Source organism: Asterias rubens, chromosome 11, assembly GCF_902459465.1.
Source record: "Asterias rubens chromosome 11, eAstRub1.3, whole genome shotgun sequence".
Taxonomy (NCBI): Eukaryota; Metazoa; Echinodermata; class Asteroidea; order Forcipulatida; family Asteriidae; genus Asterias; species Asterias rubens.
The window spans coordinates 5810158-5823017 of NC_047072.1; the positions used below are offsets into that span (position 1 = coordinate 5810158).

Consider the following 12860-nt stretch of genomic DNA (forward strand, 5'->3'; position numbering starts at 1 on the left):
TTATACGAACAAGATGAAGAATGTTCACGTATTATGATTGACTGTGACTGGTCAAAAACTTCTTCCACAAGGGGAGAAACTTCTCTCCCATATGATGTCAAAAGATGTCCAATTTGAGGGCCAGCCACTCCTTCTGTAGAGCCTTCCTGTTACAACCCTGCTCATCAAGAATATGTGAAAAGAGGTCACTGAGAACAGTATTCAGTAACCTCATCCACACCATACAACACCAGATTCTCTTTGGATGTGGGGAAGTCGCAAGCAGGATCTTGTTATCAAAGAAGAACCCAAACCGTTGGTTTATGCACTGCAGGATTGCATTCAACAATGAATTCACACCCTTCTGAAATTCTGTTTTCGTAGACAAATTAACTGGAGAAGTGAACCTACATTGTAACCCCTCGGTACATCAAGGCGTCATCTTGTTCGTCATCCCCAGCCTTCTGTATATATTCAATTACATCTGTTACTCTCTGGCCTGGTTGGGTTAATTTTCCATTTACCATTAAGTAAGTATCTAGTCTACAAGAATGTTCCACAGAGGTGGGAATCGGACGATCAAAACCTTGACTTGAGGATGACAAATCCTCCGAAGTGCCACTGTTCGCCATTGACACGTTGACATCCAGTGGGGGAGCTTGTGAAAAAACATTTTCTGGCTAGAAGGAGAAGTTGTATCTTGGAGATTCTTTGTCAAAACCTGTACATTTTCCGGTGGGGTAGGTGACTTGCATGCCAGACTGTCCAGCCAGGCCGTAAAAACCTTCCACTCCGCGGTAGACCAGCTGGAGCAGACCCCGCAGGGCTTTTCCCGAGAGCAAACGCGACATCTCTGGCATGTTGCATGAAGGTCAAACTCTAAGGTCGAGGGAGGACCATGGCAGGATTTCCCCTTTTCTGTGAGGTTTCTTCCTTTCTTCAGTCAATTGTGACATTGTAACGAAGGTGTCCGAAAACTGGACAGCTTGCCTATTATAGTGTGTAAGGCTACATTATTTTCATGAGGTCCTCCCCTTAGTAGTACTGATTTTGTGAAACATCCCCAGGTTCATCTGTAGTCTTGGTGCAAGACGTTTCTCGTTTCCCTTTTCACGCACACCGCGGCCAATTCACCAACAGCGCCCGCACCGACTCAATCCGCACCGACTCACGTGACTTAGTTCACTCACCGCTTTCTCCGGGGGAGCGGTGAGTGAACTAAGTCACGTGAGTCGGTGCGGATTGAGTCGGTGCGGGCGCTGTTGGTGAATTGGCCGCGGTGTGCGTGAAAAGGGAAACGAGAAACTTCTTGCACCAAGACTAGTTCATCTGTTATCTCTTTCCTGCCGTGTTATCATTAGGCCTGTCCTATACTTCTTAGCATTTATCTTGTACACTTCTTATAGTTGTTTCTCCTCTGTTCAAACTTGCCAATGCTTTCACAGTGGGACTTACAAATTGCTTTTCAACTCTGTGTACATGTGTGGTGGGCTTGGACACATAGGGATGATATTGCTGCCCAGAGTCGCTCTCTTCTTCATCTTGCATTGTCTTCATCATGGCTTTATTATACCCCCTTGTTGTATTCAATTAATCCCCGATATAAAGCCATTTTAACTCTAAATCTCTGTTTGTAAGCAAAGTTTGTTTACCAGCCCCCTGCTCCCTCCTACCCCCCCCCCCAAAAAAAAAGAATAATGAATAGAAACATACTATAAAAAAAATTAAGAATTTCAGATAGCTGACTCGTGTACCCTACCTTTAAGATTTTAAACCTTCGAATTGGTTCAAAAAACCCTAAAAAATCATTCCCTGACTCTTAACCACAGACTTTGTACCATTGAACGAATCACAACCATGCATAATCAGTGAAAACTCATTTGAATGTCAAAATTTGTGGGATCCAATATGGGCTCAGAGTAGGAAGGTTAACACTGTTCTTTTTCTTGTTTTGTTTTCAGTGTCAGCAGAGACGTAACAACCATGGCTAGCACAAGTTGGCCTATATTGTGACTTGTCATGTTACGTCTTCAATTTTCCTTTGAAGTGTTAAACAACAAAGCAAACCATTACCAATCTACACATTCATTGGCAACCAGACTCTCCTATCCGAAGATTTAAAATATTTTGTCACAATTACGGATGAAAACAATGAGTTTGTTTATGTTTTTCAAGGACTGAAGTTGTCTGGAGTTCGACCTATTCAAGGCAGGATACAGGGTTGAAATGTGTTTACCCTAAACATTCATGTCTTTTGAAAGAAATGTAACCCTTCCATTTTGATCATATAATGGCCACTTCAACTGTTTACTCTTATTTTTTTAGTTTTGATTTTGCAAATGGCGACCCAATAAACAAAAGTCATAATAGTACCCTGGAGAGTCCTCGTTCACATTCAAGAGACTGTTATGAGTGGTGGTGCGATCTTAATTTTTTGTTTAAGAACTAATTTTCTGAAGGGACTTACAAATTAGAAACTTATATAGAGTGAATGCTTGCTTCATCCTATGTACAGCACTTTTATAAATGCATACAACTCTACATTAATGTTTTGTCTTTCTTTTTATCCCTTCCATTTGTTTTTTGGTGAATAGAAGATTGACTCGACAAGATGGTGACTGGTGTCTGATCTCACTTGACGTGTTCTATTGGACCTTCATCATTGTAATGATTCACAGTGCTAAAACAGCATCCAAGCAGCTTGACCCCTGTTCACATTTACATCAATTAGACCCCCCTACCAAACCCATGTTCTTCAATGCCTGAATTTGGATCAAAGTGTTGAGCAATCTTGTTAGTGTGTTTAGTTTATGTGTCCAACAAAATGAATACCTCTGAAATAACCTCAGTTCAGTCAAGACTGTGACAAGACAGGATTTTAAGTGTTTCAGACCAGTACCAAGTGAAAGTTTCTCCAGTGCCCATTAAACTGCTTAAGCACCAAAAACAGCTAAGCACAACTAAATTATGCTAATCAAGAATAAGGTTACCAGCCAACATTATTTTCTGGATTTTAAATTTGCATCAGTGATGAAGAATACATCTCTGTATCTCTGTACACCAGGAATTTAAACATTGCATGATGGGAGTATAATCAGGTGGGGTTTGTGGTAGCACCATGTGTAAATCCCTTTTGAGTAGTGTTGGTTCTGTAAAGAACTGGTGGGTGACAACCCAACGTTTCGATCAGTATGCTCTGATCGCAGGAGAAAAACGATCAAAGCATACTGAGTTGTCAACCACCGATCCTTTTCAGAACCAACACTCCTCATGAGAGATTATCACATGGTGTTCCTGCAAACCTCACCTAATTATACTATAGTTTAGGGCTATATATTTCTGCCTTGCAGTCATTTATCAAATTTGAAACTTACAACATTGCTAATCATTTGTTTCTCTCCTTTAATGGTATGGAGATTGAGGGAGAGTGGTGAGCTATGGGGAGAACAACCTGGTGTATCTGATGTCTCGGCTCACCAAGGCAGCAACATGTACATGTAAGGTATTAATATTCTTTGACAGCTAGTCTCACACCATCTGCATTGCCAATCCGTTTGTATGTGACATTCTAAAATACTCCTGGAACAGAAACTCTTGGTCCCGATTTCATAAAGCTAATATAAACAAGCAGACAAATCTGCTAAGCAATTTATTTGTCTAAGCAAGAAATTACCAGGATACCAGTCACATCAATGGTTAACTGTGTGTGGTATTCTGGCTGCTAATCTATTTTTGCCAAGCAAATGTTTGTTGTGCTAAACAAGTTTTTGTGCGAACAGGCTTTATGAAATTGAGCCCAGGTCCTATCCCGGAAAGTGGTTGAAAAATGTGATTAAGCTTTGATTATACTTCAGTTTGACAAATAGGGGGTAAGCAGCTGCCACCTCTCCCTGATTCTGAAGAAAGTTCCCTGAAAGTAAACCAATCTGTCCATGTTCTGATGCCCAAATTTGACACCATAAATTCCGTAGCCCTACTCCGTGTTGACCCAAAGTTAGTTATTTCAAAGGATTCAGATTCTGTAACATGTCAAACAAAACTAAAAGATTGAGAAAAGAGCATTAGCTTTTGCAAATAAGTTATCGACCAAAAGGAGCAAAAGGATCTATTGTATAAATGTTTTTTTTTTAAATAGTTTATGTCCTGATGTTTCGACTCAAGCAGGGTCTTTCTTAAAAGTTCCCTAAATATAAACCATGCTTTCTGTGTTCTGATCAAAACATTTAAAATGCTTTGTGATTATGGAGCACTATTATGTCAAATAAACATGTAATTTTGAATCTCTCTTTAATTATTTTACAAAATCTCCCTGATTGCAAGATGTAAATGTTGGCAGCTCTGACCTGGGTCCAATTTTCAAAAGCTTGTAAGCACAGAAACTAATGCTAAGCACAGATTACTGGTCAAAGTTACATTAAGGGCACTGGACACTTTTGGTAGTTACCGTACTCTAAATAATTGTTAAATAAAAACTTGTTAACAAGCAATGGAGAGCTGTTGATAGTATAACACATTGTGATAAACGACTCCCTCTGAAATAAGGTAGTTTTTGAGAAAAAAAAAAAATTCTCACCAAAATAATTGAATTGAATTGGAGACCTCAGCTTACTGAGGTCTCAAATTCAAGCATCTGAAAGCACACAACTCATGCGACGAGTATTTTTCCTTCCATTTTTCTCGCACTTTTGATGACCGATTGAGTTCATAATATTTACAGGTTTGTTAGTTTATGCATATGTTGAAATACCCTAAGTGAGAAAACTGGTCCTTGACAATATTACCAAAGGTGTCCAGTGCCTTTAAGTGTGCATTGGTTACCCTAACACTTCATATTTGCTAAGCACAGATATTTGTCAAGCAATATTTTCTGCTGGACAGCTTTATGAATTAGGCCCTTGGAGTTTTTAGAGTGTGGTTAGGCTTGGATGGCAAAGTAGTAGTCTGGTCCCATTCTGGTGTGAGGAGACTTACTATTATTCCAAGTTGGGGTGACATAATGGCGAAGTTAGCGGTGCATTAAAGACAGTGGACACTATTGGTAATTGTCAAAGACCAGTCTTCTCACTTGGTGTATTTCAACATATGCATAAAATAACAAACCTGTGAAAACTTGAGCTCAATCGGTCATCGAACTTGTGAGATAATAATGAAAGAAAAAAACACCCTTGTCACACGAAGTTGTGTGCGTTTAGATGGTTGATTTTGAGACCTCAAGTTCTAAATCTGAGGTTTTGAAATCAAATTCGTGGAAAATTACTTCTTTCTCGAAAACTATGGCACTTCAGAGGAAGCCGTTTCTCAAAATGAATGTTTTATACCATCAACCTCTCCCCATTACTCGTCACCAAGAAAGGTTCTATGCTAATAACTATTTTGAGTAATTACCAATAGTGTCCACTGCCTTTAAAGGTTTACAAGATTAATTAAGTTCCATCTCTGGGATTAAGCAAAGAAAAGGAATCACTTTAGACATCACCTCTCATAAAAAATGCACAACATTTTACTGGGATTTCTGTTAGTCCAAAGAGAAACATAAATGGTCATCATCAAATACAAAGGTTGGAAGGCAAGTTAGTACAAACAAGTGTTTTGGTAATTTTCAGTGTGGATGTTTCTCTTAGTTCATATCCATTCTTTTAGTTCAACGGGTGTCGTGGCCGAGCGGATAAGAGCACCGAACTCAAGCTCTGGTGCTTCGGTTAGAATCCCGGTCGTGATACTTGTGTCCCTGAGCAAGACAATTAACTTTAATTGCTTCTCACCACCCAGGGGTAAATGGGCACCTGTGAGGGCGGAGATGGTTCTTGTGATTGATTTAGCCGAGTAGCGCAAATTAATACTGCACAGGCTGCATACTCCCCACCAGGGAGCTGAGATGGTTTAAGGAGTGATTTAAGGCTCAGTGACCAGGGGTAATAATGTGAAGCGCTTTGGGACGCCCTCCGGGTGTGAAAAGCGCTATATAATACGGGTTATTATCATTATTATCCAGTATTGTGTGATGTGATCAATCGAAATGAGTCGAGTGTCTGAAATGTTGTTATGGATAAACTGGACAAAAGGTGGTGTAATTTTTAAAAGGATTTTTATTTATGCCAAAGAACATCTTATTTTGTGCCAACCTGTGTCCCAATTAAAAAACTTAAAAGGGGTTGAAATTAGGTGTTTTGACAGGTTTTTATATCATTAAAGCATAGATTTGGCTCTTTCCAAATGTATAAAAATATGACTCATTTTGCTTGATCCAATCACATAATGTGAAATGTAACTTGTGTATTTTTGCTGTAGTGAAATAAAGGAAAACACATTGTGTCTCTGTCTGTTTTGTTATTGTGAAATAAAAGAAAACAAAATGTGCTTTTGTGTCTTTTTATGTAGATAAGAATAAGCCCGCATTTTAGTTCAGACATTTTAACCAATTACAACAGCCAACTCGTATGCCTACCTCAATATTGGAAATGTATGTAACATATACCCAGGACATAAGCAAAATAACAGGCAATTTAATGAAAACGTCGCAAAACGAACAATGAAACTGAATGAAAGCCACATACAAGTTCACTGTGTGCACTTAAATGACCCCATAGAACACAATTTGCATGGCGTCCTACAGGTTTAGGAGGGGTATACCGTAGGTAATTGCTCAAACAAAATAATAAAAATAAAACCTATACTTGGGAAGAGGCACTGCACCCGTTGGTAATAACATTTTTAGAAACGATTTCTACAAAGGAATGTGGTTTTAGAGAGAGGGGGGGGGGGGGGTCAACATTCAATCTGAGAAACGTTTCTTTCTGCATCTCAGATTGTCCATTCCATCTAGGGATTGCTCTTCTTGCCACTTGTGTAGGCAAACCGCCTCAGACTTTCGGCAATTATCTCATAACTAATACTACCACCTGTATTGGACTTATATAGGATTTGAGGCATTGCATGGTGAGGTATCAATGTATATTTTGGTTTGCGGTAACACCATGTGTGTATCTACTTGCCAGGTAGAGTTATTCTTAGGGAACTGTCTTGCTTTATTCTACTGGCGCGGAGTAGATAATCGGAGGTTCGGGAGACTTCTCAGTTCTGAAAAGAACTGTCCTGCTTTTTAACTATTACCAGGGCGGATGGTATAGAAATTAGACTGGACTACTACTTTAGCTTATAGGATCGTAATTAACTACTGCCGCGGAGTCAGTTCTGAAATTGGTCTCAACGTTTCGACTAGCTTGCTCTAGTCATCGTCAGGACGATGACTAGAGCAAGCTAGTATTAGCCCTGGTAATAGTTAAAAAGCAGGACAGTTCTTTTCAGAACTGAGAAGTCTCCCGAACCTCCGATTATCTACTCCACGGCAGTAGAATAAAGCAAGACAGTTCCCTAAGAACAACTCTACCTGGCAAGTAGATACACACATGGTGTTACCGCAAACCAAATATATATTAGAGGTAAACTTTTCTTAGGTTAGTTTTATACATGTATTTTATATCTACATTGTTATTTTATTGTATTTTAATATCTTCATTTTTATTGAGAAGTAAAACAATCGATCAGTTTCGGAAACAAAAGGTATACTTTTGGGCATTTCTAAGATGGCTGAAACGGTCCAGAGGTAGATGGTTGAACTGTGGGGTGTAACAATTGAACAACATCAGTAGGGCCTATCGGAAACTTGTTTTGTCTACAAATTTCAGTGTTAAAAATGGGGAAAAGTTATATGTTCACTCGATTGGGGGGAGGGGGGCGGGTAGGCATTTTGCTTTCAGTTTGACTTGAAACCTGGTTTATTTGTTGCAAAATTAGTTTTATTGTTGATTTTTTTCCCCAGCTGGCTCACTGGTAAGCGTCCTTCGTCTTGTACTCCTAAGGGTAAGTTTGTTGTCATTGCTCCATTAATTTGTTGGTATCAAAAGTTACAATGGGTGGGTTATAACTATCCAAGTTATGCAAATCATACAAAGTTGTTTTGGTCCGGTTGGAGGTTGGGGAGCGCTAGGTGGCGCCAGACATCCCATGTTGAATACAATTGCTACGTATAACCTTTCTTTTGCAACGTCCCATGGTCCATTACGTCACAGCCCGAGTTTTTGCCAACCCAGGTTAGAAAATTATGGAAAGCCATTAATGCAAATCAAAAACGGATCACTACTATTTATACCAGTGCTACAAGAAAAAAGCAAGTATTTAGACAACTAATGGCTCTGGTATTTTATTTAATTGAAAGTCTGCAGAAATCGTCAATTTTGTTAAGACATCTGTTATTACAAACATTCGGCCGTCCATGCAAACCAAGGCAGTTTGTTTATCAACAAAAGAAAGGTTTACATATAGTTCTGAGCATTTCAAACAATGGAAATCGACCTGGCCTCAATTTCACTGAACTGCACAAAAATAAGCTAAGCAAAAAAAGCTAAGCAAAACAAAAACATGCTGATCAGAATAAGATCACCAGCCAATACACAACTTTTATGTTGCATGTCAATGGGTGATGACCTTTAATATAAAAGTGCTAATTTGTCTGCTGCCACAATGTGTCGCCCCCAAGGCTCTCATAAACTCAAGTTTACCGAAAAGTACAATTTTCAAACTAATTATTAACTATTTCTCACAATAACATAGATTTTCTGGTCTCCCTTTTCCCAACTGCTCGAGGCCAATATATTTTTTCAAAAAATAATGCGGTTATTCACCCATCCATGACCACCCAATTAATGAGACTTTAGAACAATGTGAACCTCTGGACGCCATTCAGCTAGTGTGTTCCAAAACAGCTGCGTATGTGGTTACTCTTTTTGTCGGGGGAAGGGGGCACTGTGTGTATGTGTTTGGGCGGGGGACACTTCTTCCCAAGTTTCTGTTCGTCTTTATCTAAAAAGACTGGGGAGCGTCGCCGTATTCCTCAAAACAAAAAAGTTAAGTAGATAAATAGTCTGTACGGACGCGTATTGCCGCCACATAAATAATAGTTTGTCCTCTCTTATCGTGTACGTACACGATATGTTATCGTGTACGTACACGATATGTTATCGTGTACGTACACGATACGTCTAAAAACTTATGGTGTACGTACATGATAAATCCAAACTTACTTATCATGTACGTACACGATAAATCCAAACTTATCGTGTACGTACACGATAAGTTTCATATTCTATTCCATTTTTAGGTAACGTATTTCTAGCTGGCATTGCTCAATCAATTAAATAATGTTCTCGGGTCGGTAATTAGGCGTTTGCTAAAATGGGTGATGAGGAGGAAAAGGTCGTGGTTTACTTCCGTTTAGTCCAAGGCGTAATTATGCTTATAATGTCAATAAAACAAACTTAATTAAAGGGAAGGTACACGTTTTAACTTAAAAACTGACTTGGTATTGAGCATTGGAGAGCTGTTGATAGTATAAAACATTGTGGGAAACGACTCCCTCTGAAGTAGCATAGATTTTGAGAAAGAGATATTTTCTAACTAAAAAAAAAGAAGACTTTTAGCTAAATAAGTATTTTTTATTCCTATCTGAAAGCACACAAATTCGTCAAACAAGGGTGTTTTTTTCTCTCATCATTTTCTCGCAACTTCGATGACCAATTTAGCTCAAATTTTAACAGGCTTGTTATTTAATGCTTATGTTGGGATATACCAAGTTAGAGGACTGGTCTCTGACAATTGCCAAATGTTTACCTTGCCTTTAAATTAAACCGGATTTCCCCATAACTGGGCTAGAGATAATTATTTGTTTTGAAACTCCCTAACATTTTCTGACATAGTGGTGCCCAGTCCAAGGCGTCAAGAAAGGGGCAGTCAAATATTTCTTAAATTTTTGGTGTACTACTATAGTACGTACATGGTCTTAAAGGCAGTGGACACTATTGGTAATTACTCAAAATAATTATTAGTATAAAACCTTACTTGGTAACGAGTATAATGGGGAGAGATTGATGGTATAATTGTGAGAAACGGTTCCCTCTGAAGTTGCGTATAGTTTTCAAGAAAGAAGTAATTTTCCACGAATTTGATTTCAAACATCAACCATCTAAGTGCACACAACTTCGTGTGACAACGGTTATTTTTCTTTCATTAGTATCTCGCAACGTCGATGACTAATTGAGCTAATTATTTTATGCATATGTTGAGATACACCAACTGTGAAGGCTAGTCTTTGACAATTACCAATAGTGTCCACTGCCTTTAATCAAACAACTTTTATAAGGACATACTGGGAACCCTATGACCGGGCTAGAGATGATATTATTTGGAACCTCCCTAACATCTTCTGGCCCTAAGGTGCCCGGTCCAATCCGTCGAACAACATTTGTAGTGCATTGTAATATGCACATAGTCCAATAATTAAAACAATTAATTCAAAAAGTACTGGAATCCTCATTGCCGGGCTAGGCATATCAATTTTGTAAAGTTTTGAACCTCTCTAAACATCTCCTGACCTAGCGGTGCTCGGTCCAAGGCGTCAAACATCACTTTAAGGAGCAGTCAATATTGCATTTCTTTTAGTGCATATTACGCACGTAACTTTAATTAAACAAATTTAAGTAAACTTTATTGGCACCTTGATAATTTGAATATTTGATTCATTGTTGCGGAGGATTTCTTGGTTTAAAGATACATTTACATGTTAATTTGATGTGAAATCACCAATTCAACAACTATTAGGGCGTGTGCACACATTAGTGTATAAGTAGAGGCGAAAATGGCAATTTTAGAGTTATGCAAAATATGCATTTTTTCCGTAATTCTTTTTTCTTCTTGTTGATACTTTATTTCGGATGGTTATAAGACACATTAACATAATGATAAGTTATCGTATACGTACACGAAACGGCACCACTATGTCAGAAAATGCTAGGGAGGTTGAACTTTACAAAATAGTTATCGCTAGCCCAGTTATGGGTTTAATTAACATTATGAGCATAATTACAGCGCACTTACAATCGTTGCAATATTGACTGCCCCTTTAAAATATGTTCTACGCCTTGGACTAAACGGAAGTAAACCTCGATCTTCTCCTCCACATCACACATTTTATCAAACGCCTATATTACCGACCGAGAACATTAATTGATTGATTGAGCAATGCCCAGCTAGAAATACGTTCATCATGTACGCACACGATAAGGTTTTTTGGACTTATTATGTACGTACACGATAAGTTTGGATTTATCATGTACGTACACGATAAGTTATGTTATCGTGTACACGATAAGAAAAAAAACAAATATTATTCATGTGGCGGCATAAAAATTATACAAAAAATTAAGAAGTGAGCAGCGGTTGAAACTTTGCAATTAACAACAATAATTTAAATATGATATCTATAACATATGCAAATATGTAGAGATAACATTGATACAAAGCTGTTATCAGTTGTTTTTCAGATATACCTAATGACCAATATTATGGCGCAAAAATCGTACACCAAATCCTTGCATTTTGGACATTCATTTTCACCAAATTGTACTATTGATATGGGAGGGGGGAGGGGCAACAACAAAAACAACTTGCTCACATTTTGGACTTGCGCTATCGAAATATCTTTACAGTTAAAGTAGGCCATATAATATTCCATAGAGTGGGTCCATATTATGGAATTTAAAAAAATGAACTAATCAGATGTGCAAGTTAGTTTCGAAATAGCGTCCTCAAGTATCACTAATTTTCGCAATTAAATCCAACAGGCATTTTCCCGCAATTACAATCTCTTTCAGAAAAGGGACACGCCCTCTAAAAACATAAACAACAAAGTTGTTCACATTAAGGCACGTTGCCACGTACTTTACTAATTAAATAATTTCCCCTGTGGCGCCCTCGAGTCACATGGTGCCCATATGGTACTACTGTATACAAGTTACAACTGTGAAAACAATGGTACACTGTTACAATATACTGCTCGTTTTGGACTCGTTCTGGTTAACCACCCTATTTATATCCTATTTCAAAACGAAATCCTCCAGTTAAACAATAATTAACAGAGGTGACCTTTTGTGGGTATTCATGGGACAACTTTCAAACAAAATCTAAAAGGACATTCTGTTCAATGATCATGTTTTAAAAAAATAGATTTAGGCTTATATTTCTGTTTATCACCAGGGTGCCTGTTTTGTAGAATACATTGCTAAACGGAACTGTCTGCTAAGCAGAAATGAGCAGGATACCAGTCACAAGTTGTTCATGTGTGACAAGGTAGTTCGCTGCTAACCTTATTCTGGTAAGCATAACTTTGTTGTGATTAGATACTATTTGTGCTTATAAGCAGCTTCATTAAATTGGGCCCATTGGGGTAGTTTGTCTAACGGTCACGTTTTCCCCTTGTGGTTTATATTGATATCTGGTCAAAATTGTATTGCATTGGACACCATTTTGGATTTAAGCTCATGTAGATTCTTCGAAGGCACTGGACACTATTGGTAATTACTCAAAATAATGTGCAGCATAAAAACTAACTTGGTAACGAGTAATGGGGAGAGGTTGATAGTATAAACATTGTGAGAAACGGCTCCCTCTGAAGTAACTTAGTTTCCGAGAAAGAAGTATAATTTTCCATGAATTTGATTTTGAGACCTCAGAATTAGATTTTGAGGTCCCGAAATCAAGCATCTGACAGCACACAACTTCGTGTGAAAGGGTGTTTTTTTTCTTCCATTATTATCTCGCAACATTGACGACCAATTGAGTCTAAATTTTAACAGGTTTGTTATTTAGTGCATATTATGTTGAAATACACCAAGTGAGAAGACTGGTCTTTGGCAACTACCAAAGGTGTCCAGTGTCTTTAAGCTCATAAAACAAATCTTTAAAACAGTTGCCACTCATTTTGATACACATCATTTCAATCAGATGTTTTCTATAATTTTTTATTATCGTCTATATTTCTAGTTGTATCT

At 38.1% G+C, this 12860-nt stretch overlaps 1 long non-coding RNA gene across 1 annotated transcript; it reads left to right on the top strand.

Moving 5' to 3' along the window:
* Nucleotides 1-3428: 3428 nt before the first annotated feature.
* LOC117296397 lies at nucleotides 3429-12130 on the top strand. Its single transcript, XR_004519749.1, has 3 exons — nucleotides 3429-3476; nucleotides 7799-7839; nucleotides 12067-12130. It is a non-coding gene; the product is annotated as an uncharacterized LOC117296397 (long non-coding RNA).
* The last annotated feature ends 730 nt before the right edge of the window (nucleotides 12131-12860 follow it).